At 48.1% G+C, this 27,202-nt stretch overlaps 1 pseudogene; it reads right to left on the reverse strand.

Annotated features, from left to right (window-relative positions):
- Positions 1–1,413: 1,413 nt before the first annotated feature.
- The window catches only part of LOC144143262 (uncharacterized), a 167,484-nt pseudogene continuing 141,695 nt past the window's right edge, over positions 1,414–27,202 (reverse strand).

Below are 27,202 nucleotides of genomic sequence, written 5' to 3' on the forward strand. Positions count from 1 at the left end.
CAGACCCGAGAATCAGGGCACGAAGAAATAACTTTGACCAAGTTCTTATACTTACTTTTGTGCTGAATAAAACCCACAAAAAATGCTTTTGAATGTGCGCCGAGCCTAACAACAAGTAAGTGCTTGTCCGCCTGCAGGGACACTGGGTCTATCCTTCGGCAGGGCAAGGAATACGTATACGTTTTTGCGTAATTGGAAAGGGCCGCAAATAACTGTTTCGAAGATGAACTTTAGAGAAAGAGCGATTAAATTGATTTTATTTGCTCTTGTTACACATTTCAAACACAACAATAGCACTTTTGGGGTGTTCTTAACGAAACACACTAGTGAGTCAAGCTATCAGCGCAATTCCTTTGCGACAGAACTCACGAATGGAATTCATAGAAGCAGTTTCTGCCAACTTCTATGCAAAGGTACACGTGGCACCGAGCACATCTTTGGCGTGTTTTCATGCTGCAGCCAGGGTTCCGGCACCTTGCTCCATTTGGCAAGTCGTCCTTCATTGGCAAATGAAGGGCGTCTGTTTTGCGGAAGTAAGATCTGATGGCAGAGCTTTTGGCCTTTTGCGTAGCGGGATGTGTACGTTATCTTCGTCATCTGGACGAGTGGCGGTCACCTTCTGCCATATCGATGCTTCTGTCAAGGAGAGCTTGAATGCAAGTAGTCCAGAATGATTTTCCTTTGGAAGCCCTCTGCCTTCTTGTTTGCTCTGTACTGAAGCCAGCTGTTTACGCAAGCAAGTACACACATGTGAAGAATTGTACGCAGTGTCCACCTGTTTGTGCGGCTCCTTTGAGCATATAGGGTGAGCATTCTTTCAGCTAAGTCAACACCACCCATATTTGCATTGTAGTTTCTGATGACGAATGGGCGCGGGACATCGAGGAACTCCTTGTCTTTCTTGCACCATCTTTTGCGCTTATCTTCACCTTCCACTTCAAAGGCAGCCGATGGCAACACAATGGGCTTTTTGTCGACACATTTGGTGCATGCAAGCGTGCTGTCTTGTCGAAGTTGCTGCTCCGAAGTGCCCTGAGATTTCTTCAACAAATCCTTGTCATTTGTGAAATGGGCCTCTTTTGGCATTCTGTTATTCATCAGAGTGCCTGTGCCAAAAATGTCCTTCTTCATGAGCTCATTCATAAAACCGACCGAAAAAAACCAACGGTCACATTAGGCGTGGAGCACGCAAGTACTGTCACAACCAGCTTCAAGACTGTGTTGCTCGATATGCCAAGGCCAAAGTCTGGAAACGTCTCTTTGCCTTTGTAAATTGCAAAATCATAAATCAACCCGTCCTTTCCAGCGAGAACAAAGTTTTTTAGGCCCACAGGGTTTGGTTTGTTAGAGATATACTGCTTCATAAGACAGCGTCCTGAAAAAGGGATGACTTGTTCATCCACACAGAAGCAGTTAGGCCTTGTCAAGCCCAAGCAGCCCTTTGGCAAAAAGGTGAACTGAAGAGCTCGAACTGAAGGGCTCGTTGGTACATCATAGCCCTTTGGCACTACTTTAACGAAAGGCGCAACCTTCCAAAGTATCTCGCTCTTCTTGTCGTCCTCACCGACGTTATCGCCAAGTTGGCAGCCCAGGTTAGATCACAGTAAGAAAAAACGATCCCGTGGCATGGTGTCGGCTACTGAACTGACAGCCGGGCCCTTCTTCAAAAAAAATCGTATTCTTGGATAGCCATTCACTCCCATCAGCATGAAACCTCACTGAAACTGTTTACCTTCCTGACCAGTGATTTTAGATATAATTCCACGCTCTCTCCGAATTCTCGGGTTTGTTTTCTCGCACATGTTTTCGAGCATGTTGTCATCTGCGTACTGCTTGTAGTAGCCAGCAGGCGAAAACTCCAATCTAGTTTCCGAAAAAACACACCACGTCTCGAGAACAGCCACATTGTTTGCTGGTAAAGAAATTGCTGCCCTCCACAGAGGATGCCTTTGCCAAATGCTAGCGCCGCTGGAGCCGTCGTCGTCACTCTCAGCAGATGGAAGAGCATACTCCTCAGTTTCGGAATAATACGCAGCATTCACGTCGTCGACATCGTCTTCATTATCGGAGTCCGAAATATCAGAAGTTTCACCGTCGCAAATTGATTTCAATACTTCGTCTGCCTTCTTGGTGGATAACACTCAAATTACAAAGCTATGCTCTGCTATGCTTGTGCGTGGTATTTTATTCTTCGTCAAGAAAACTTTGTGAGTGTTTAAAAAGTTCTTCATAAGCAGTTCTCTCTACTCCACCGAGGACTACTTACTGCGTGGCAGGGAAGCAAACGGAAGTTACCATACTACAAGATTCTGAAAGCTCTCACGAATAACCCGAGAAGAAAAAATGGCTTATAGCCTCAATAAAACGACACCAGGTGGAAGTAATCGTCCGACGATATGATTACTCCCCAACTGTCCCCCTTGGACAGCTATCACGAGTAAACCGAGAAGAAAAACGTGCTTATAGCTTCAATACAACGACGCGGTGTACGTAATAGATTTTCCAAATTCTTCGATGCATTGCAAAAGGGTCGACCTACATTCCAGCTTCACCAATATTCGCACTAATATGGTACGTCATCACCGATATCATGAAACACAATTTAGTAGGAGAATACACATTTACACCTAAAATGTTCAACTTAGTGAATAAAGCATGGTTTACGGCCGGACAAATGCTCGATGAATTATAAAATACCACATTTCTCGAAGAAAACCAATTTGTCTTGTGTCTTCAAGGCCCCGTTAAATAAACCTAAAGTAAATAAGATAGCACTTGAGGAAATTACACTGTCTACTCAAGTGAACACTGTCCCAGCCCCAAGCATGGTACAAGTCATCAGTATTGCTTTAATGAGCGACAATGCTACGCAAATCAAAGAAACGAAAGAGCTCGCTTTCGAATTTGCGTTGACAGAAAACGCTTTTGAGTCTTTTTTTATTGCAAAGCCGTAAACTCACTTTTTTCACTAGTGGTATACAGCTGCTTTAGACAAATGCATTGTAGCGATCTCTGTTGGAAAGCCACTACAAAAAAACAAGTCATTTTTGAGGACATCTCAACCTATATATGTCTACCTTCGCTTCTTTAGTGGAAACAGGCATGTGTTGCTTTGTTACGTTATAAAGCTGATCTAGCTGCATTGCTTATATAATAAGCAGGATCAGGCTGTTATAAAAGATCGGCATGAGAGAAGCAAGCCGTATCACTACAAGGATTTCTTGAATACAACAACTATGCACAGGAAGACGTATTTGTAGACGACCTAGCTTAATGTCGAAAATGTTATGCCTAGGTTTTTGTAGAGCTCTCTTTAAAACCTTCTTTACGGAGTGGAGCTGTTTTATTTTAAAACAAAGCTGTCTAGCTCTACCAGCCAAAGGTTCTTTCCTGGGGTGCGGGACAACAAGCTCCCAACGCGCCGGAGGTGGCGGCGGGGAGAGGGGTGAAGCCGGAGGGTTTCACTCAAAAAAAGCACTACAGATGGCGCGTCGAATTTACCCAGCGTTCCCCGCACGGAAGTGCCTGCTCGCCGGCGTCTACGGTACGGTATTGTAGTCTGCTTTAATGACAGTTGTTTACGGCCTGTTTTGGTGCAGCTTCGCATCCATGCTAAGGTGCCTTCCCACGGCTTGACTAATTTGTTCGACAGCACCTCCAAGGTAACCCGCACCGGACGCAATTAAGAGGTCGTACGGCAAACATACGTTAGGAGTGCTTTGCAGGGCGGGAAAACAAAATGTACAAACCACATACAGACATCTGGCCGCTAGAGAAACTCTACCATTTGCGCACTACTGGCACGAATGAGGCTACGTTTTCTAAATTGGTGATTACGAATTCGGCTGTCTATTAGGAGGTAATACAAAAGGCGGAGTAGCAACAAACAGTTGTGATAAAAAGAAATTTATACATTCGGTCAGTTTTGTCGATGTTCTCAAACTTACTAAACTGACTAGTTTATATCGGTATAAATTTGAATCACAGCTCATATTCCGAATTTTTCCGTTGTCTGCGCTTGCGTAGCGCGGTGGTGTAGCCCCAAGCTAGCACATCGGGATGGCTAGGTTCCGCTGTCGCACTCTTCGAAAGACGCTCCTCTCCGTTTCCCCTCTCACGACTCACGGCCGGGCTACAGCGGTGGTGCCCGCCGCTCTAGCCCTGCCGTGGCTGACGCTGCTGCTGCGTTCGGGGCGCCACCCCCTCGAATTGCAGGTAACGGCTGGCAGTATTTCGGGTTTCAATCTTTGTAGTGCCACGTATGTGAATTCATCTGATGTCCCATAGGCAATTATTGTGTGTGTCGTTTAAATCTTTGCTTTCCAACCACCTTCACAGCGTAGAGCCACGTATGGGAATTCAAGTGATGTCGCATGGGTAATTGTTGTGGGTGTCGTTAAAGCTTCACCTTCCATCCCACTTCACAGCTTTGAATGAAGCCACTTTTTTCGAGAATATCCTAATAACCTGTTGTTTTACTAGAACAGCACAATGAGTGTACTTTACTTTATCTTCTACGCTACCCGCCATGCAGAAACACCGCTAGAACTGCCTTCGTATCTGCATCGCACCTCACGGCCGCTATTTCTTTAAATCACCTGGCTATTTCCGTAGTGACCATGCCGAGATGCCAAGGTCTTCTACTGCTCCAAGATCTGAATGGGGAGCAATGCCTCTCACTTGGAATAGGGGTGGTCTCTGCCTCAATGTACTCTAAACAAAGGAATCAGAAAGGCGAAACAAATACAGAAATGTGAATACTTTACATTGCACATAAAAAGACCAAAGAACTCGTTTCACACTTTTCCCAGCTTCTCCTTAATGACCAATGATGTGTTGTATACTGCAGAAAAATATTGCTGGTATTCCTTTATCTTTTTCACCATTTTTTGTGACATCGAAGAGCACATCGTGATTGGTGAGTGGAGGGTTTAACATTGGAGGGTTCCGGATGTGTAATGTGCGCCGACATCTTACACATGGGCATATTTGCTTTTCTCCACCGCGACCTCGTACTAAGCAGCACAACGCCTTACCCACTGAGCCACCGAAGCAGCCTAAAGAGGACATCACTGGGTGCTGTGAGCAAGACGGGGTCCTGTTCTCTACTATACTGCATTACAACCACCTCCTTAAAAGCATGTACTGATTGGCATTGCCTAACGTCCCAAAGATTAAAAGTCATTTGAAAGGGGTATTCCTGAGGTCCTCCTGGTATGGCGGCACTCTTTAAGGGACGGTTATCAAGTGCCGTTCCTACGAGCCACGCATAGATGAGCATTCATGTGAGGTTGTGCCACTTGGGAAAAGTTACAAAAAATACTTGTGCAATTGCACATGGACAGGGATACTGGCTTCTCTCTGCGATCACAGCTGCCGATAGGGCTCATAACCTGTCTTTTATTTCTCTGGCTCTCTGCACATTTGGGCTAGCAATAAGTAGGTATGGTAGGCTCACACATTTACCGGCATGCATCTTGTGACAACAATACAGGGAAGCACTTATCGGAAATCAATACGGAAACAAAGCTGAGCGCCTGTTCTAAGGCATCCCATTTGATGTTTGCTAGCTGATATTCCTGCCTTTTAAAAATAACGGGCCTAACAATAGTGTCTCATAACATGTCCTTGCCTCAAGATTAATTTTAGGAGAACGCTTAGGCAAGTCCAACCATCTTCTTTCATGGTTCCTGATTGGCGATGTAACAAATCGCAGTGCTGAGAAGTGATTGGAGGGACTCAGCTTTTTTCATGCTTTGAGCACTCTGTGTATAAAGGGAACTGTTGCGACTGCAAGTGCTGTACTTGTACAAGTGAAACTCTATTCTATAATACAAGCCAACTATGTTTTATAGCGTAGTGACCCATTAGGGCAGCACCCACTAAGAAACAGTTGGGATACAATAGTCGCGAAAATGAATACAATTTGTCGCCCTATCGCACGGCGCCAACCAGAGCTGATAGGAAATATTCCCCCTGCGAGGAATTGATGCCTCGGATACAATACCTATGTTTTTCACAGAGCCATGGTTCAGCGAAAGCAGGTCACACGCCCAAAAAGCCAAGGGGCCTTCTCACATCTGTGCTCTGTTTAACGAAGTGACAGGAGTAAATGTTTTATGAACATTTCTTGAAATAACTTTGCAAAATATTTTTGTCAAGTTTTAAAAAATTTCGAATCCGCAAAACTTTCTGATGGCTAGAATTATCACTTTGCCGCATCAGGCCTTCAGCGACTGAACGCCAAGGCGACAGAATGCATACATGCATGACTGGTACATTCCCAAATACTATAAAAGCACTTGAGCCTATGCAGGTTAACCTGCAAGACAGAAAACTTTGAAAACTTTGTTTAGAAAATCTTTTGTTTAGCGGGAGCTCTTTTTGTTACATTTTAGCAATCAGATGTTTAGTAGTATTAGTAGTAGCGTCCTGTGTATCAAAACAGTGTTTGGCCATCCATCAACACAAGATCCTGCGTGCCACAGTCACACAGTTTGTTTTCTGGGTGATAGGGTTGCCTTCATGTAAACTTTGTTGTGTGCATTCAGAAAACTTCATTTGTTTACCCCCTACCTTTTTTCTAGTTCTTTAACAGTTCTGAAATTTGCCGCCAAATTCTAAACGCGAATCTTCCATGAAAAGGGTAAATCACTCTAGATTCCAAAGTAGATTCACAAAGTAGGTCCTTTGGTAGAATGGCTTGAAAATAACAACTTACTCTTCACCTCTCGCACGGTATGCTTTTGACAGGCACAATTATTCAGTAACTGATGGCACCTAGTGGGGTACGTGGGGTACGCCCACGCCTGTTGTATACGCAGAAATCTGGGCCAACCACAACGAGCACTATATGTTGTATATGAAGCTTTCCCTGGGCCACATATCAGTGGCTTTGTATAAGTACAAAGGACCCCTAAATCACCATCTCCACACTGCTCTGAGGAAAAAACTCCGTCACATTTCCTACGGTAGTGACAAAAGCGGGAGATCATAAAAAGCGACCGCCAGCCACGGTGTTCACTTTATCACAAGACACGACCGAAGGTGCGACATATTTGTGCTTTTCTTGTTATTGTCTCTCGCTTAGAACTAGACTTCTCGGGAGTTATGAATTCGACATCGCACAGTACGCGAGTGCAATGGCAGGGTATGATAACATTACTCTTGCCTCCTTATTTTGTGTCAAGGGTGATGGCACCAACAAAGATTGGTCGTGACAAGTCGCTCTTGTAATGAGATGAAATCGATGTCGTACGACAAGAGCGACAGAAATCGCCTTACTTCTGTTTCTTTTGTTCGCTTCGTTGCAAGTTTGAACGCGCCACAATTCAGCCCAGTTTAGAGTGAAAAACTTCTACAGTGCTGAAAATCTGCAATACAATTGGGAGCAGGGTACTATTTTCCGACATGGCACACTTTTCGCCAGCAAGAAAGCAAAGACAAATCAGAATTATACATGGAAATAAAGAATAACTGAATGTACACTGATCGCGCAAAAATAAACAACACAAGTCATGGGGCAGGCTGGCGTACTGCAGCAATCACGAAATTTTACAGCACCTTGGTGCTTTGCAGTATGAGAATGTGCAAAACATTATAACTTGTCTGACTGTTAAAAACTGTTTCCTCTTCCAAAAGAATATTTATTCATCAAATGAAACAGCCACTCTAAGCATTTCATTATTACTAGAGAGCGTTCACGCTTTTTATAAGCGTGAAACCTAAACCAGCGGCACAAAAAAAATGACTCGACCACATCGGGTACTTTGCTGCTTCGAAGCAAAGTTTAGGGCAGTGCTCAGTGATCTGGCTGCATTCAACAAAATCAAAAAGAATGTATTGATGATGGTGTCAATCAGTACAATATCCGCTGTGTGCATTTCGTTGCAGGTGAGGACTATGTGGCACAAAAGCATTTATTTTATGCCTTGTCATGATGCTTTAAACCTTACATATAGCTTGAAATTTTCACTATTTAATCCAGCTGTTGTACTTATGAATGAGGCAAGCCCGATTTGGCAATCAGCCTCAACCTAGGGTATTTGTAGGGTCCCCAGGTTACACCGCTGCAAAAGGGCACTCGTCAGGTAATTTTGAGATTTAACCTATTATTTTCACCTTCCAGTAGTTCCAAATGACCAGGTGCGTTCTGTCAGCCGGCTCTGGTAATATGTTCTGAATCGTTGACACAAAAAATACACACAACAATTTCATCCGTGGAATCTTCCTCGCTCCAAGTCGATAGGCAGTCGCCCGCTATGCTTGCAAGGCAGGTCCACGAAGATGGTATTAAAAATCTGAGATGGGCGCGGCTTTGGAGGATGGAAAGAGTATTAGTAGGCACAGAAAGAAATATTTACACTAAGTTTTAATTTTTCTATTATAGAGCAGGAAGCAGACTGGGCCGTGTAAGCTACTAACAACCTTAACACTGGTCGCCTGCTCGATCTTCAACGTGGCTGCTTCTGCCCTTTTCTGAAAGTTCCGGGGAATACTGCCAAGCCGAACAATGTTCGCTCTGCAACACTTCACTAAAACAACGTGAACCAGTGTTGTCAGACATGGGTGCAATTTTTTCTGCAATGCTTAATAACTGCCTCTCGCATTCAGCGTTTCTGCACTACTCACCAGTTCAATTTCTACGCATGGGCAACTACACCAGCTTTGGTGCGATGTGGCCAGATTTGAAGACAAATTTGGCTAAACACGGTTGCGTTTTCACGACATTCTGTTTTCTGGCACGCAGTCCTACAAAACCATCAAAATTTGAGCCTCCCAGAGCATGTGAGAAACCCAAAAGGGTGTGCGCCACCGTACCAAATTTTTAACACGTACATACATCGGCATCACTTCACCTTTGCGTAATCATTCAGATTCACTGGGAGATCAGATTAAAGATAGTCACGCGTTCAACGCAACAGAACCCTGTTGTCAGAGCCCTTCACCACCTCGCACACTCCACAAGAAGTGCACAGCAGGCTTGGGTAGCACAGTAACACCAGCGCCTCGTTCCGCATGCCACGATTACCTAACCAATTGCTGCATGCTCGGGTGGAGAAACTTTTGTAACTAGAGAAGCAGTAGTTTCAAGCAACACATATAGTAAGAAAAATAGTGCACAGGGATGACGCTTAGCTAGCAGAAAAACCACGTTATGTGCGCTAATATAGTCGGGGTCACCAAACAGGTAGAACCGCCATGTGGTCGAATGGCCAGTCCATACAACCTAAGGCAAGGCACACGCTTCTGATGCTCCCTATGCACAAAGGAGGCCTTTTTTCACACTACACAAGCCTTGTAAGACCTGCACTCTTGAGGCACGCAGCCTAAAAGTGTCAAATAAGTCGCATTAATTAGGTGCAAGCGCCACCAATTGCTACTTCAAACACGAGAGGCCTTGCATCATGTCACTGCAAGAACACTGCCTAATTCTTGCAATAAAAATAAACACCGCACATATACAGCCCATGCTTACTGACATCACAAAATGACTCAACATATATGTAGTCAACGTTCAACATGCACTGAAAGCCACCTTGCTTGCCTTTATAACCCACGTTCTTCTTTAGCGTAATAATTTCCTACATTATCATCCCACTTGAGGTACGGCTGACACAAGTGCGGTAGACCTGGGTGCCCCTCAAGAAGCTTCACTGTTTCTAGCACAACCAGTTTTTTTATTTTTTCCACAAGTACTATCGCAGTATTGAAACCGTCCTACACTTGCATGTTGTGCTGTGGTCAGCTGATTAGTACCGCATTCTTGAAAATAAAATAAGAAAGCAAACATTTGAGGCACTGGAGCCTTCAAACTGCATGTTCTATCCATGGCAGGTCAGTTTTTCCTTGTAAGCAAAAAGTGACAGCCTTCAACACGTAGCAACCTTTTGCACATATATGGTGCCTCATCTTTGAAGTGATTGTAGTATTTGTAGAGTCCTGTGTACCCCTGTCACTCTTTCAGTTCATTAAAATTTAACCAACAACTACCAACTAGCCAGTAACACTCCTTAACAAAGGTTACCTGCACAGGAGTACTATTCAAAAGATGGATATGGTTTACCATTAGCAAGGATGAACAAAAAAAGCTACGAAGTATAGAAAACAGCAGCCCACTTTATCACAAGTTTTTACATTAAAGGGACCATAAATAGGTCAAAATTTTAAGCACGCTCTCTCTAGATAACTTGTTTCTTTGACTGCGTGTAAATTCTCATCGCCACTGAAGGGAGCAGTGATCTAGCTTTTCGCGTGTTATGTAGCCAATATGACGCAGCTGACGCTGAATACTACGGCACCACTACTGGCGGGTTCCATCAAATGCTGCCACCAATGGGCAATTCTGACTCTGTGGGAAGCTGCCAGCGGTTTCGGCTGTTTGGTTCGCATCAATGCGAGCGACACTCCGGTGGAGCATATCTTTGCAGCAACAAATGTCCATCACATTAGCTGAGCTGAGTTTCTTGACATAGCGTGTCGTTTATAAGATCAGAATATTGCTTCAAAGCACGGACTGTCTTCTGCCTGCCGGAACGCTATGCACGCGACCGGAGCAATCTGCCTACACGGTGAGCATAGAGCCCGCCCAAATTGGCACATACCCCAGCAGCTATAACTTGTTGCCACCCACCAGAGCAGCACTATTGCTGAAAACAAAGTTACAAATGCATGAAGTGGGTGATCGTGTGCGCAAAATTGCGCTGGGATTAGGTTACGGCGCTACTTCGCAGAGTAGTGACAGAAGAACTGCGGCTATGCTAAGCCTTACTGCGGGACCCGACCTCGAGAGGACCTGTTCGCGTGACACCACTGCATGCAACAAACGCAAGTTGGCCACTAGTCATCGCTGAACGTCTTCAGGTATTGTCATTAGCGAGTGTTCTGTGTTTGGGGGCTTCTAATGTCCTCCAAACGCTTGTTTTTCCTATTCTAGATGTGACGTGGCGAAGCTAGCACGGCTGACACAAAAAGCAGTGCCTCTTATCCAATAGTCGGCCGAGCATGCCCGTCGGCAGCTAAAAAAACGTAGCACACAGCCTAGCGGAGCCAATGGCTGCGCGTATTTTGGAGCCCAATGGCTATGAAAAGGGTCTCTAGGTTGTCGTGCACCAGGCTCATTCTTTCGTAGCATCCAGAGAGCTTAGAGGTGCAGCAAAAGAGCAAAACCTACTGGCACTATTGCCTTGACAACCTTAGTTAGGGCCCATTTAAATCAACATGGGCTACGAAAACCAAAACAAGGACGCGCGTTCATTCATGTTTGTGACTAGTCCTCAATCGTTTACAACAAAAATTTATTTGGAATAAATCCAAATATGCCTGCCTAAACTGCTTCTAAAACTACTTGCAGCAGATGCCTCCTTTGCCTGTACTCATTCTTTGTTTTCCTGATGTGACATTTTTTTTAACTACTGACAGCGTAGAACTACCCGAAAATTTTTTTTATGTCGCATACCCAATTATATAACCCTTCTGTTTTTTTCTCGCAAAGAGGAGATTTTTAAAACGAAGAACTTCTTGCACATCAAATGGGAAGACAAGAATATTTACCATGCTCCAATCGTGTGTCCCATTCTGCATTCAACTTATGCCAACACGAACTACTGGCCAGACGTAGATATTTTTTCAGAAACCCGCCTACATTCAAGAATATCGGAGCAACTACTGTTGGTCACCTGCTGAACAAGGCTTTCCAGAAGGCGCCCAGGCATTTTGACTTCAGTTGCGACTCCAAGAAAAAGCTGGAATGAACAACGAAGTTTGCAACTTATTTGTAATCTTAGGTGATCACGTTGTGAATTTCAAGGGCTAGAAACAGCGCGAAAGGCCGGAAGGAGAAGTGGAGAACACACCAGAGTGCTGCTGTGTCTACAGCTCTCATCCCCATCTTTCACACTGTTTTTATTCCATCATGCTTCACCAACTAGCCCAAGCTATTACATTAGCCGTGAACGTATACCGAGGTCACTTGGGCAACAGTGGCTGCTTTATATTTTTTACAGTTTAAGCTACCTTCAGCTTCTTCGCCTCCTAGTTTTCATTCAAGCTTTTTATTTACCATTATAGCAACAACAGCAACGTTGACGTTATAATTTTGTACCACAAGTCACAGCGAAAGACGTTAATGCAGTTCCCGTAATACCCTCCGTCGCTATCACTTGTATTGCTTCTGGGCTGCTTCGAGCCAGCGAAAAAGCAAGCGAAGATGAGGTCGCTGCCGCTGCCCCCCATGAATTGTGTAAAAATGGGTTCGCTCGTCGGTGCTCCCCGCAGTATTTGTTTTTTGTAACCATTGAGTTATGATCTTCACGTCACTTGTCACCACCGGTGCATGAGGTTACTTTTTTACAGCTACGATGAAGTCGAGGTGAGACTGAAGTGGGTGCCAGCAAATTATTCGTCAAAAAGGCGCACCTCCTGATGTAAAAACAGTTCCAATTACCGTTTGGCCAGTTAGAATGAAAGCCTTCAACTCATCTAGACGACCGCGCCCCAGTAGAAGCTCAACCTGATGCCCTGTTAACGCGTTTTAGTATGTGACAGGAACACGAAAGGAATGAGTCAAAGCAAGAGTATTTAACCATAAGTGAGACGCGCGCCTGCAAGTCATTCGTCCTCATGGTAATCAGAATCGCCTAATGTCCGTAGCACACCAGGGTATTGCACGACATTGTGGCAGGAACCCGAAAAATCAGACGACTTCGGCACTAACCTGATAACTAGCCATTTTACTCTGGAAGCTACCAAGTGCAGCTGATTGTTTTATAACATCTTATTGCCGCACGTTACAGGATATTCATGTCGTATGAGTAAACTACGGGTTCTTGTCAGCTTGGCGTTTGGGCCAGCATTGTAGTTATTCCAGCTGTTTAATGTACTAAATGGTGCAGAGAAAATACATAGTTAAATTCCCACAACCCTCCTTAGTAAAGAAAAAAGCTATTGTGACAAGATGTTGGGGTACGTAGTGAGCCGACGGGTATTGGTCGAAGTCTGTGCTGGAGAGAGGGACTGATGAGAGCTGAGCAGCTAGAAGAGGAAGTCGACGACGATCGGTGGTCTCGACTAGGTTGCTGCGTGATTCGAGACACTCTACTCTGTCTTTTCCCCCTGTAAATACCTTTGGTGAATACAATACCTCCCCGTAACAGTTTGGTAGAGGTGGGGATACGACACATGCAGCACGGAGCTCCGAAGCGGACGGCAAGTTCCCCGACCGACGATCGCGCCCGAGGGAGCTACAGCGACTGCATCTGTATTCATCGTTATCTCCCAGCAGCGTTACCCCAGCACGTTCTGCGGCACAGATAATGTTGAAGAGTTGACCTTGAAAACTGGCTGAAGACGTATGAGCGCGTTAGCGCTCATAACAGGTTGGATCCCACAATCATGCTTGCGAACGTGGACAGCTCTTTGAGGGGAGCGGCCAGGAGTTGGTTTCCAACTAACGAAGAGACGGTAACAAGTTGGGACCACTGTATATCCAAGCTGCGCGAGCTCTTCGGAAATCCTACAGACCGCCAAACTGCCGCGAAGCAGGCACTGACCTCCCGTGTACAGAACCCTACCGAGCCCTATGTGGCGTACATTCTGGACGTGCTATCCTTGTGCCAGAAAGCTGACGACCAAATGGCGGAAGCGGCCCACTTCGCGCATATGCTCAAGGGAATAGCGGACGACGCTTTTAATTTACTCATGTGGAGGGACTGCACAACCAGGAAATCAGTCATTACGGAATGCCGCCATTTTGAGCAGGCGAAAGGACGTCGCCTGACTACAAAATTTACCCGACTTCCGAACACCGCTCCAACGTCGTCGTGCGAGGATTGTTGTCTTTCTGATTATCGACCACCGGAGACTGACACGAGCCCAGCTACAACGGGAAGTCTGACCAGGCTTATAAGACGAGACGAGGCCCCACAACGATTCCCCAGACGGAAACGTGCCTGCCGTCCATCCCTCTGATCCAAGCGGTCGTCCGGGAAGAAGTAGCTAAGCTCACCTTTCAGCCTGTTTGTGCTGTGAGAGGCCCAGGCGTTAACGAGCCTCACCTGCCCTCGAGCTACGGCGGCCGCAATGAATACCAACCGTCCACCTATTGTAGCCGCTACCTTTCGGAATGGAATACACCCGACGAACGCCAATTTGCTTCCACTGCCGCCGAGTCGGGCAGGTTGCACGGTACTGCCAGAGGCGTTCACTATTCCCGGTCCGGCAAGTCCTTTCTAGCTACACGTACCCTGATCAGATGCCTCGTCGCTTTACTCCACCACCTCCGCCCCAACCAGTAGACGACAACGCTCCATTCCGCCGATACAGCAGATCGCCGCCACCCCAGCGCCGTCAGTCCCGTTCGCCACAGCCCCGGCGTCCCGTCTCGCCGACGCCGTATAACAACTGCCGCCCGGAAAACTAAATGATGCAGCACTCAGAGGTGATGCTGCATGCCCGACGACCACCGAAAATCCTCTGTTGACGCTTTGTATACGGAAAAACGTACTGGAGATTCAAGCTGACGAAGTTGCCGTTACTGCGTTGATAGACGCGGGTGCACATATGTCTATTATTAACTCGGAGCTTCGCCGCCGCCTTCGCAAGGTGCTCACGGCCCCCACTTCAAGTGTTGTACGAGTCGCTGATGAAAGTACGCCCACTGTCGCCGGGATGTGTGCAGGGCGTGTTACTATTGCTGGCAGACAAACCGTCGTGTTGTTTACTGTGCTATACCAATGCTCTCACGATGTTATTCTTGGCCTCGATTTTCTCGCGGGCCATTCAGCACTCAACGATTGTTCGGCTGGAGTCCGCCACTTGGAGCTGCCTTCTTATCACGGCCACGACAATGTCCCGCGGCAGCACTTCTGTTCCTCAGCCGACGTTCGTTTACCGCCCCTAGCCACTACACTCGTGTCCTTGCAACTGTCTCCCCTTGTCCCTGATGGTGATTACCTCGCTTCACCTCTTGCTGACGTACTATTCGAGTGTAATGTGATGACGCCGCAGGCTGTCGTAACGGTTTTGGATGGTCGCGTCCGACTGCCGTTCACCAACCTTGGCTATACACCACAGGTTATCCCAAAAGGAATGTCGCTAGCTACACTATCTCCCCTTTGAATATGCGACGTGAATGCATTAGCCGACGTCACCTGCCTAGACTGTCAGCGCGAGCACAAGCCCACTGCAACCCTGCCGCTCGATCTCGAACCTATGATAGCCTTGGATCTTCCAACTGTACACGCAAGGGAACTTCGTGATTTATTTTAATCGTTTAGAGACATATTTGACCTTGACGATCGCCGTCTGGGATATGCCACTACTGTTCAGCATCGCATTCACACAGGGGATGCCTCTCCCGTACGCAGACGGCCTTACCGGGTGTCAATGACGGAACGCCAAGCCATTCAAGCGGATGTGGACAAGATGCTTTGCAAGGACATTTTTGAGCCTTCCACTAGTCCATGGGCATCCCCCGTTATCCTGGTCCAGAAGAAGGATGGTACATGGCACTTTTGCGTATACTATCGTCATCTGAACAAAGTTACTACTAAAGACGTGTGCCCTCTTCTTCGCTCTGACGACGCGTTGGATTGCCTCCACGCAGCCAAGTACTTTTCTTCCATTGATCTCCGAACTGGATATTGGCATTTTGCCATTGATGAGCTCGATCGCGACAAAACAGCTTTCGTAACGCCGGATGGTCTTTATCGATTTAAGGTAATGCCCTTCGGCTTACCTAACGCACCAGCCACGTTCGAGCGGATGATGGACTCCCTGCTACATGGCTTTAAATGGTCTACTTGTCTCTGTTACCTTGATGACGTCATTGTTTTCTCGCCCACGTTTGAAAGCCATCTCGAACGCCTTGCGGTGATCCTTGACGTTTTCCGACGAGCAGGACTACAGCTTAATTCCAAGATGTGCCGTTTCGGGCGTCACAAAATCACAGTACTCGACCATCTAGTTAACGCCACGGGAGTCAGCCCCAACCTTGTCAAGGTTCGGGATGTCAAAGAGTTCCCTCAGCCTCGCTCTCCCAAAAGCGTCCGAAGCTTCATTGGCCTGTGTTAGTACTTCTGCCGCTTCATTCGAAAATTCGCGACTAACGCCCAGCCACTCACTGATCTTCGCAAGAACGCTACCTTCTCTTGGGGATCAGAACGAACGGCAGCTTTCAAAACGCTGACAAACCTTCTCGCTGCTTATCCCATTCTTGGACATTTCGACCCGGCGGCACCCACTAAAGTACCTACAGATGCGAGCGGACAAGGGATTGGTGCTGTTTTGGCGCAACGACCGGACAACGGCGACCGAGACATTGCTTACGCCAGCTGTCTTCTCTCGTCATCAGAGCGGAACTACGCTATCACGGAGCGCGAATGTCTTGCTCCTGTATGGGCCGTAGGAAAATTCCGTCCCTACCTCTACAGGAGGCCGTTCACAGTTGTCAGCGATCAGCACGCCCTTTGCTGGCTGTCCTCCTGAAAGGACCCCACGGGCTGCTTAGGGCGTTGGGATTCGACCTTACAAGAATATTGCTTCACTGTCTTCTACAAATCTGGTCGTACACACCATGATGCGTACTGCATTTCCCGCCATCCCGTCAATCCATCTGGTTCCTCAGCCCACGATTCCGACGCTAGTGTCCTGGCTGTTTGTGATTTGATTCACACTGAGTACAAACAGCGTCATGAAACTACCTTACGAGCGATCATAGACAATCTGCGGTCATCGGCACATGATCCTTCGCTGCAGACGTACCTAGTACAAGATGGGGTGGTTTACCGCCACAACTTTCGCCGTGACGGCGCTGCTTTGCTCCTGGTTGTTCCGCAACACCTTCGACGGTCCGTGCTCCAACTGCACGACGCACCTACTGCAGGCCATCTAGGTCTGACACGCACCTATGACCGCGGCAGGCGGCGCTTCTTCTGGCCTGGCGTTTATAGGTCGGTTCGACGCTACGTCTTTGCTTGTGACGCCTACCAACGACGGAAAAGGTTAACAACGGCACCGGCTGGTCCCTTACAGTTCCTCGGCGTGCCGAGTGAACCGTTCTACCGTGTAGGGATGGACCTTCTTGGTCCCTTTCCATTCTCAGCCTCCGGGAACAACTGGATGCCGTAGCAACGGACTATGCTACCCGTCTTGCTATTACCAGGGCGCTTCCTACAAGTTGTGCTACTGATGTCGCTGACTTCCGCCTTCACGACGTCATTTTACACCACGGCGCTCCACGTCAACTTCTCACCGACCGGGGACGATACTTTTTGCCCAAATTGGTCGCGGATCTCCTTCGTTTGAGTTCCACGGCACACAAGCTCACCACTGCTTACCATCCCCAAACCAAACTACTTACGGAACATTTTAACCGCACCCTTACGGATATGTTGTCTATGTATGTCTCAGCGGATCACAAAGATTGGGACTTGACGTTGCCGTACGTGACGTTTGCGTACTCCTCGCGCCAAGATACGGTTGGTTTTTCACCCTTTTATCTCCTCTATGGACGTGAGCCCACTTTGCCGCTTGACACCTTGCTACCGCCATCGATCTCTCCACCGAATGAATATCCCTTCGAAGCTATTTCTAGAGCAACTCTAGCCCGTGAAGTCGCCCGCACCCGCCTTTCGGCCTCGCAGGTGTCGCAGAAAACACGTTATGACCTTAAGCACCGCAACGTCTATTATCCTCCAGGAACGCTCGTATTGTTATGGTCTCCTCCTCGCCGTGTGGGCCTCGCTGAAAATCTTCTTTCGCCTTATCATGGCCTTTACAAGGTCCTGCGGCAGGTCACCGATGTGACGTATGAGATCCGTCCTGTTGCAGCGTCCACATCGTCTTACACGCCGAAGACCGACATCGTGCATGTGCTGCAGGTGAAGCCCTACAATTCTCGCAGCTTGGACGCAACACCTTAGTCAGCACCGAGTCGGTGCTTTCCCGGCCGGGGGGCTATGTGACAGGGATGTTCGGCTATGTACTGAGCCGACGGGTATGCGTCGGTGTCTGTGCTGGAGAGAGGGACTGATGAGAGCTGAGCAGCTGGAAGAGGAAGTCGACGCCAATCAGTCTCGACTAGGTTTGTTCGCGCATACAAACCCCCTACTTTGGCTTTTCCCCCTGTAAATACCTTTGGTGAATACAATACCTCCCCGTAACACTATGAATTTATGAGAATTTGAAGATACCTATTCTTTGTTTGGGGAAATGGCAAATTTACGCCAAGAAAGTATGTTCTTTAAAAATGACTTTTCTCCCCATGATCTCTCAGTTTTATGCGTAAAAGTTCAACATCAAACCACCTAACCAAATTCTGAACGAAACCATTCACCCCCTCTACAACTCCAGTGCATCAGTAATTATCCAAACTCTGTTGTTAGCCAATCGAACATCATGCTACACTTTTACATATCTGTTTCTAACCAAGGCTGCTTAAAAATTATTTCCAATAATTTTTTTTTGTGTTGGTAGGCACAGAAAAATGAAAAGAATGATGCACAATCATTCTACTATTCAACTTCTGTCATTTTGGTATTTTACTCGGTGCAATCTTGCAAAATGAAATGAAGCAGCCAGGCGCGGCCGACCTTATTTTTGACAAACATAATGCGCTTCTGGAAACGGCTATAAATTATAGCGCCCGCGTCCACTCACACACCGAGGGTCAAATAACCATACTTTACAACGTAGGCTCGTGACACAACACGACTCGACGACCAATCTGGCCACGCGATGCAGTTTTGATTGGTGTATAGAAAATGGTACTGGGTTCCAAAAAGATATTCAGTTTGAAAACAGTCTGGCACCTACGAATATAATGCATGTACTGTAGTCACATGAACATAAAAACAGCGCGAGGGGACCCGATCAGTGGCCCAAACACGGCTGCACCATTTAGAAGGCACACAATAAAAAAAATGCAATGAAACCTTAAAGAAAAAACAACGATGCTCAGTTAGCACAAAAACATTCATAATGTAAGCCTAATCACTCCTCGGCAAGGAAAAAAACGCCAATACAGCGCATAGAAGAATCGCAGTCACGGCGACTTCAAAAAGCGAGCCCGTATTCATAATGCCGCCTCGTAATCACCATCACGAATCCAGTTTTATAGTTCAGGTTAATGCAGTGGTCAGATGTCTGCACTCAGTTACCGGCGAACCTGAAGGGGTAATTATGGCTAACGCTATACTCCCGATGCAAAAACAGCGATCTCGGACGGACATTTTCACTCGGTAAACAAACATTGCGTTGCTCAAGCACGCGCTTCAGCCGTATTCCACTATGGAAGCAATGTAACACTGAATGGCGGGTAACAGTAAACACTTATTTCAGATCTACACCTCGATCTATTCACCAACGACCGAATAATAGTTTTTTTTGTACGGTTCATACGTTTTCTGCCCCAGGCAAATTCAACAAGTCCTAACTCGTAATAGTTACATGATTGACTAGCGAGGCAGGGGTGAGGACTTGACTTGTTAGGGAGACACAATGGCAACAAGTATTAATAAAATATACGTACTTACATACTGCCACGACTTTATTATTGTGGGAGCAATCCCCGACCGGCTAACGGGGCGGTTTCTAGTAATGCGTATGTGCTGACTGGTGGACGGAGGAGAAAGAAGACCAAGCTCGCTTGCTCTAGCTTGCTTGTGGAATGCCAGTGTTGGCCGGCACAAGTTCGCCCTGTTAATAAACGCTTTTACAGTCCTTACTGGAGCTCATCGCTACATAAGTGTTGGAGGAGCTGGGTACATGATACCCCATCCGTCAAGGACGCACAGCTCGGGGTCGCCAATTCAAGTAGAAGTTTCGCCCGTCCGCTGGTGAACCAGCCGTCGTCTACTCGAACTTCCAGCGGAGTGCGGCCTTTTACCTGATCGCACAACCAGGATGACAGGACGGGACGCTGGCGCTGTGAGCACGACTCCAACGTGCAGCCCTTTTCAGTACCTGGTTCCGCCGCAGCGGCAACCAAAAGTCTTTTACGGAGAGCCTTATGAAGACGCGCAAGATTGGCTTGAGCACTTCGAGCGCGTGGCAACGTTTAACGGCTGGGACAACAGATTCAAGCGGAAAATGTGTACTTTTTACTGGAAGAGAACGCCCGAACCTCGTATGAAAATAATGAATCCACGATGTCGTCTTGGGAGGAGTTTTGCCAACGGTTACTAGCGACCTACCCAAACAGTGACCGCAAGGAGAAGGCTGAGGCTGCCCTTCAAACCCGAAACCAGCGTCCGAACGAGAGCGTCGCCTTGTAGGCCGAACACATGGCTGATCTTTTTAAGCGTGCTGACCCCTCAATGACAGACGACACGAAGGTTCGACATCTCATGCGCGGCGTCAAGCAAGACATCTTTGTCGGGCTGATGCGGAGTCCCCCGACAACGGCTTCCGAGTTCGTCCGCGAAGCTACCACGATTGAAAGGGCGCTCCGCCAAAGGGCGCGGCACTACAGTCGCAACGAACCAGCCCTGCCCAACGTATCCGGGATGGACAGCCTCGGTCTCCAGGAGCTCGTGAGACACATTGTTCGCGAAGAGCTTCATAGGCTGCAGCAAGGACAGGTTCTACCGGCTCCGCTGTCCATAGCAGAACTAGTTAGCGAGGAGGTAAGGCAGGCTGTTCGGGTACCAGAACAAGTTGACGTGTTCCGGCAGGATGAACCCCGATCCTCATATTCAGCAGTTTTGCGTCAGCCCGTCTATGGCGCTCCTCCTGTCGTTGCCTCGGTCACACCGCAACGTACCCTGGAGCTGACGCCGCGTACACCCTACTCTACGGAAACGGGTCGCCGGAAGAGTGACCTGTGGCGCACCCCTTACAACATGCCTCTCTGCTTCCACTCCGGGGAAGCAGGGCATATCTACCGGACCTGCCCCTATCGCCGAGCTGGTCTGCGTGGATTTCCGCCGAATGCACCACGGCCGCAAAACGGACAGAGACCCCACAAATCGTGGACTACATCGCCGGACGCCGTAACTTTTATTACCCGCAACGCCCTCAGTCTACGTCCCCGTCCCCGATGCGACGCAGGTCCTCCAGCCCTCGATTTTCCTCGGACCCTGGCAGTCGGCCCTCTGGTCGCCCAGAAGGCCGGGGAAACTGAGGCCAGCGACTTCCCCCTGGCATGCTCGCCGACGACGTTATCCAACCATCCAAGAGTTGGTGGGCCGCCCCAGTTGTACTCGTAAAGAAAAAGGACAACACGCTTCGCTTTTGCGTAGACTATCGCAAGCTGAACAGTATCATGCGATGTTTATCCACTTCCCCGAATAGATGATACGTTGGACCGTTCGCGTAACGCTAAATTCTTCTCGTCTCTGGACTTAAAATCTGGTTATTGGGAAATAGAAGTTGATGAAAGGGACCGTGAGAAAACAGCATTCGTTTCACCCGATGGCCTATACGAATTTAAAGTCCTCCCGTTTGGCCTCTGTTCTGCCCCTGCAACGTTCCCGCGTATGATGGATACCGTACTCGCTGGATTGAAATGGCAGACTTGCCTTGTTTACTTGGACGATGTAGTCGTGTTTTCTAGTTCTTTCGAAGAGCATCTAACACGACTGCGAAGCGTTTTCGATGCAATCAGCTCTGCCGAGCTTACTATTAAGCCTCAAAAATGCCACCTTGGGTTCCAGGAGCTGAAATTTTTGGACACATGATTAGTGCTCAAGGCGTCCGCCCAGATCCTTAAAAAACAACGACCGTGAGCTCTTTTCAAGTACCAACCGACAAAAAAGCTGTCCTACGCTTCCTAGGTCTCTGTGCCTATTACAGACGCTTTATAGAAGGATTCTCTGGAATTGTGGAGCCACTCACGCGCCTTACAAGAGAAGACGTACCCTTCGTTTGGACGGAAGCGCAGAAAGTGGCATTTGATGAACTGCGTAGGTGAGGCCGCTGATGTCACAAACTGCCAAGATCCTCCACTGCAACAACTGCTACGACGAGACGACGATCAGCCAGTGCCTGAAACTTGTGTAACTCGACCGATTGCCTGCAAAGTGCTGGTAGATATCGACGGCTGTACGACGACTGCATTGGCCGATAGCGGTGCTGATCGTTCAGTCATCAGTGAAACTCTGGCTTCTACGCTAAAGAGAGTCATCACATCCTGGACTGGCCTGCAAGTTCGCACTGCTGCAAACAATCTGATCACCGCAGTGGGTAGGTGTACCGCGCGCATAAAAATTTACGGTTTCACCTACGTTAACGACTTTATTGTGCTTCCTGATTGCTCGAGGGACCTAATTCTGGGAATGGACTTTCTGCAGACAAATGGGGCAGTTATCGACCTGCAAAAATCGGAAATTAGCTTCTCGACCAAGGGAGCTATAGCAAGCAACATCGAAGACAAGCGCGACGGAGCACTACGCATTGTTGACGACGACGTTACACTGCCTGCTCGTTCTAGCCTCTTTGTAAAGGCGCAAAAGTGACAAATTCTCGGATTGTGAAGGCATCGCTGAAGACAACATTCACTTATTGTTGGATAGGGGTGTTTATTTAGCTAGAGGATTTGTCAACTTGCACAACGGATGCACTCAAGTTTTGGTCACCAATTTTTCAACGAACGTCGACATCTTGCGAAAGGCACTCAATAGCATTCATTGAGGAAGTCGCTGACGTTACGCACGTGGGCGTGCTCAGGACGCTGTCTCCTGATTCGCTCACAGCTGACACCGTCATACCAGTTGAAATAAACAACGACCTCCCCACCGCTCAGAAAGAAGCCCTAAAACGGCTAGTGCACGACTTCGCCGACTGTTTCGCCACGTCTTCCAAAGTGCGCCGTACTCCCTTCGCGAAGCATCGCATCGTGACTGATGAATCGACTAGACCTATGCGTCAACAACCCTACCGCGTGTCGCCTAAAGAAATGGGAGGCCATCAAGACGCACGTCAAAGAGATGCTCCCCGACGACGTTATCCAACCATCCAAGAGTCCGTGGGCCGCCCCAGTTGTACTCGTAAAGAAAAAGGACAACACGATTCGCTTTTGCGTAGACTATCGCAAGCTGAACAGTATCACTAAACGCGATGTTTATCCACTTCCCCGAATAGACGATACGTTGGACCGTTTGCGTAACGCTAAATTCTTCTCGTCTCTGGACTTAAAATCTGGTTATTGGCAAATAGAAGTTGATGAAAGGGACCGTGAGAAAACAGCATTCGTTACACCCGATGGCTTACTTACAGCCGAGCTTACTATAAGCCTCAAAAATGACACCTTGGGTTCCAGGAGCTGAAATTTCTTGGACACATGATTAGTGCTCAAGGCGTCCGCCCAGATCCTTAAAAAACAGCGGCCGTGAGCTCTTTTCAGTACCAACCGACAAAAAAGCTGTCCGACGCTTCCTAGGTCTCTGTGCCTATTACAGACGCTTTGTCGAAGGATTCTCTGGAATTGTGGAGCCACTTACGCGCCTTACAAGAGAAGACGTACCCTTTGTTTGGACGGAAGCGCAGAAAGTGGCATTTGATGAACTGCGTAGCCGCCTGCAAACGGCCCCAATCTTGGCACACTTCGATGAAGATAGCGACACAGAAATCAGAACTGACGCCAGTAACGTCGGCATTGGAGCTATCTTGGTTCAGTGGCAGCAGGGTGCCGAGAAAGTTATAGCCTACGCCAGTCGCACACTGTCTAAAGCTGAACGCAACTATTCGGCGACAGAAAAGGAATGTCTTGCCGTGATATGGGCTATAACTAAATTTCGGCCATATTTGTATGGAAGGCCCTTCAGAGCCGTAAGCGATCACCATTCGTTGTGTTGGCTTGCCAACCTCAAGGACCCCTGCGGTGGACTTGCTCGATGGAGCCTACGGCTGCAGGAGTACGACGTAACGGTCGTGTATAAATCTGGAAAGAAGCACAGTGATGCCGATTGTTTGTCGTGGGCGCCAATTCTGAATGAAGCACATGAAACGGAAGAGGATTTCCCGTTCCTCGGGGTCGTCCATACTGCGGACATGGCCCTTTACCAGCAACGGGACGCAGACCTACCGCCACTGATTGAGCACCTTCGCGGCGAAAACACTACGCCACCACGCTTCTTTCTTCGAGGTTTGGCTTCGTATTCCCTGCGAAACAATGTACGGTACAAACGAAGCTACGGCAGCAAGGAGAAATTTCTTCTGGTAGTGCCGTCTGCTCTGAGAAACGAAATTTTACGAGCCTGTCATGACGAGCCTTCCGCCGGGCACCTCGGTGTTTGTCGCACCTTCGCTCGGATTCATGAACGATATTACTGGCCCAACCTTCTCCAATCAGTACGACACTACGTGAGGACTTGCCGGGATTGCCAGCGCCGCAAGAAGCCTCCCGTCAGGCCACCGGGATTCGTTCAACCAGTGGATCCTTCCGACGCGCCGTTCCGGCAGGTTGCGATGGATCTCCTTGGGCCTTTTCCAGCATCGGCGTCGGGGAACAAGTGAATCGTAGTAGCCACTGATTACTTGACGCGTTATGCCGAGACCAAGGCCCTTCCCAACGGCACCGCTTCTGAAGTGGCCAAATTCTTCATTGAACACGTTGTTCTACGCCACGGCGCGCCGACGATTGTAATAACAGACAGGGGCACCGCTTTTACTGCCACCTTCCTACAGGACGTCTTCAAGCTAACCAATAGCACTCACCGGAAATCCACTGCCTACCACCCTCAAACCAACGGCCTTACCGAACGCCTTAATAGAACCCTAACTGACATGCTATCTATGTACGTGGACCTGCAGCACAAAAACTGGGACGAAATTCTTCCCTACGCAACGTTTGCCTAGAACACTGCTATGCAAGAAACAACGCGATGTGCACCGTTTGAACTTGTTTACGGACGCTCTGTAACGACAACCTTACATGCAATGTTGCCTGTCGATTCAACCGACGTGATCAGCACTGATGCCGAGGCTTTTACCCAATGGGCGGAGGAAGCACGCCAGCTAGCCCGCGTTCGCATTTGACATCAACAAGAAATCGACGCCGAGAAATACAACAAGGGACGCCGTAACGTCCACTATCGACCAGGCGACCTTGTGTGGGTGTGGGCGCCGATTCGCCGCAGAGGACTTTCGGAGAAGCTGCGTCGGCGATACTTTGGGCCTTACCGCGTTCTTCGCCGTCTGTCCGACGTTACCTACGAGGTCGTACCCGAGGACACAACAGCCCGTTCTTCACGACGGAGTTCCGATCCAGAAGCTGTTCATGTGGTACGCGCATCAAGCCGTACTACACCCGGTCTTGCGAACCCGAAGCATGCTGCTCCAGGTCGTGCGGGAAGCTCTTGAGCTCCAGGTCGTGCGGGAAAGCCACACGTTTAGCATGTAGGAGCTTCCGCCGGGCCGCCGCGCCAGCGCGGAGAAAAGGGGTGGCGCGGAGCAGCGCGCACAAGAACGCGCACGGTAATCGGGTGCTTATCAGCTGAATGGCCGCCGCGGCCGCCCCTTCAGCAACCTCTGATCCTCAGTGGAGCAGAACTGACTGAAGCCTGGTCTTAGAGTAGCACTGAAAGCGGGCTTTCCTGTCGAACTGGAAACCGCCGCATGTGGCAGTCACACGCACGACTCTTGCTCTAAGCGATATACAGGAACTCTAGTCCCAACTGAACCAACTACTTGTGAACGACCCCTTCGCCATCCGCAACTCCGAGGGCAATATAAGTTATGTAGACAGTTCCCCCCTCCATTCGCAGTGTCTTGTTTTTCAGTAGATGTAAAAGACCTGTTCTACAGTGTTCAGCAAGAGAGTCTTTTAATTGGAAGTACAGGACTGCATACTCGCTTCTGGAGTAGTAAACTTCTCGAATGAAACCTTGTTAGCGTTCCTTCTTTCTTGGACCAGCTAAGGCTTTCTTTGCAGTCCGTGTACATTGAATTCGAGAGATCTGTTTAATCTCCAGCAAGACGGGATCACGACTGGTTCATGCATACCTCCGGTGATGGTAGGCATTTACTTGGTAAAGCGGATGTGAATCTTCTCGAGGACTTGGCACCACTTGGTGAAACAAGTTGGTCCCGCTATGTTGAAGGCTTTTTAGTATGCATGCCTTCACGAACAAACCTCGACAGTGTGATCCCTAAAATTATGGAACAGTTCAGGCGGTGCCATCTGGGGCTAGATTTCACATACGAAAAGTCTGAAAAAAGGGACTGCAACTTCTTGAAGTGTTTCTAAAAGAAGAATAATTTCACACATGTTGCGCCTACCACAGGCGAGGGGAAAAATAACGGCGACTCTTCCCACACCAAACTGATGAAGTGTGGAATTTTAACTTCCTGCATCACCCAGGCAATCACGAAATCGGGCCTGCACACCGTGATGGACCACCTACACCGCTAATACACAAAGCTGAAAAAGGGAGGTCACCATATCGATGTCCTTGTATCGGTTGCAGAGAAAGTGCTAAAGAACGTGAAAAGCGCGAACAGCCAAGAGAAGAACACAGAATGACCTAAGACTCCACCAGTTGCCATGAACTATATTCATAGGGTTTCGCACCGGCTAAAAAAAGTGGGCACCAAACATGATATCCTGCTTTATTTTCTGCCCTGTTCAAACTAAAGGGACTGTGCAAGGCTGCAAGTGAGAAGACGGAAAAAGGTTTTGAATGTGGCACACGGCACAGACGCGAGTTCGTCAACTGTGCAGAGGGTATTGTCTACAGAATCCCCCTTTCCTGTGGTAGGTCTTACGTGGGGCAATCAGGCCGCTGTCTCAACGACAGATTACTGGAACATCACAACGCTTGTACGCAAATGGCGGTAACTGGAAATTTGGCTGCGCATGTTAAAAGTTGCGATAAGAGTTGTTCGCATAATTTTGAGAAGAAGACCATCTTGTTCTGCTCCAAACACAATATTACCCGCGAAATCTACGAAGCATATGCAATGTTGTCAGCAGCGGAGGGAGATTGCGTTAGGGCCAATTAAATCCGGCTTTCGACCAGTGAAATAAGTTTTCTAAGTGAGGAATTGAGATCATTTCACGTGTTGCGTGTTAGTGCTATTTTTTGCGTGTGTTTTCATTTCCATCATATGTAACCGCTTCCCTTCAAATGATTTTAAACAGTGGAGCGTTAGCGCATCACCTTGTCAGTTTTTTTGTAATTCACCCTGTTCTAAGTTTTCGTGTCAGGCAGCGCACCTTTTTACTTCAAGGTCTCGAAATCCGTCGGGGGAGTGGAAGGGGGTT

The sequence above is a fragment of the Haemaphysalis longicornis genome, unplaced genomic scaffold (genome assembly GCF_048455015.1).
Source record: "Haemaphysalis longicornis isolate Haplotype H1 unplaced genomic scaffold, Haemaphysalis longicornis Haplotype H1 scaffold_6, whole genome shotgun sequence".
Lineage (NCBI taxonomy): Eukaryota > Metazoa > Arthropoda > Arachnida > Ixodida > Ixodidae > Haemaphysalis > Haemaphysalis longicornis.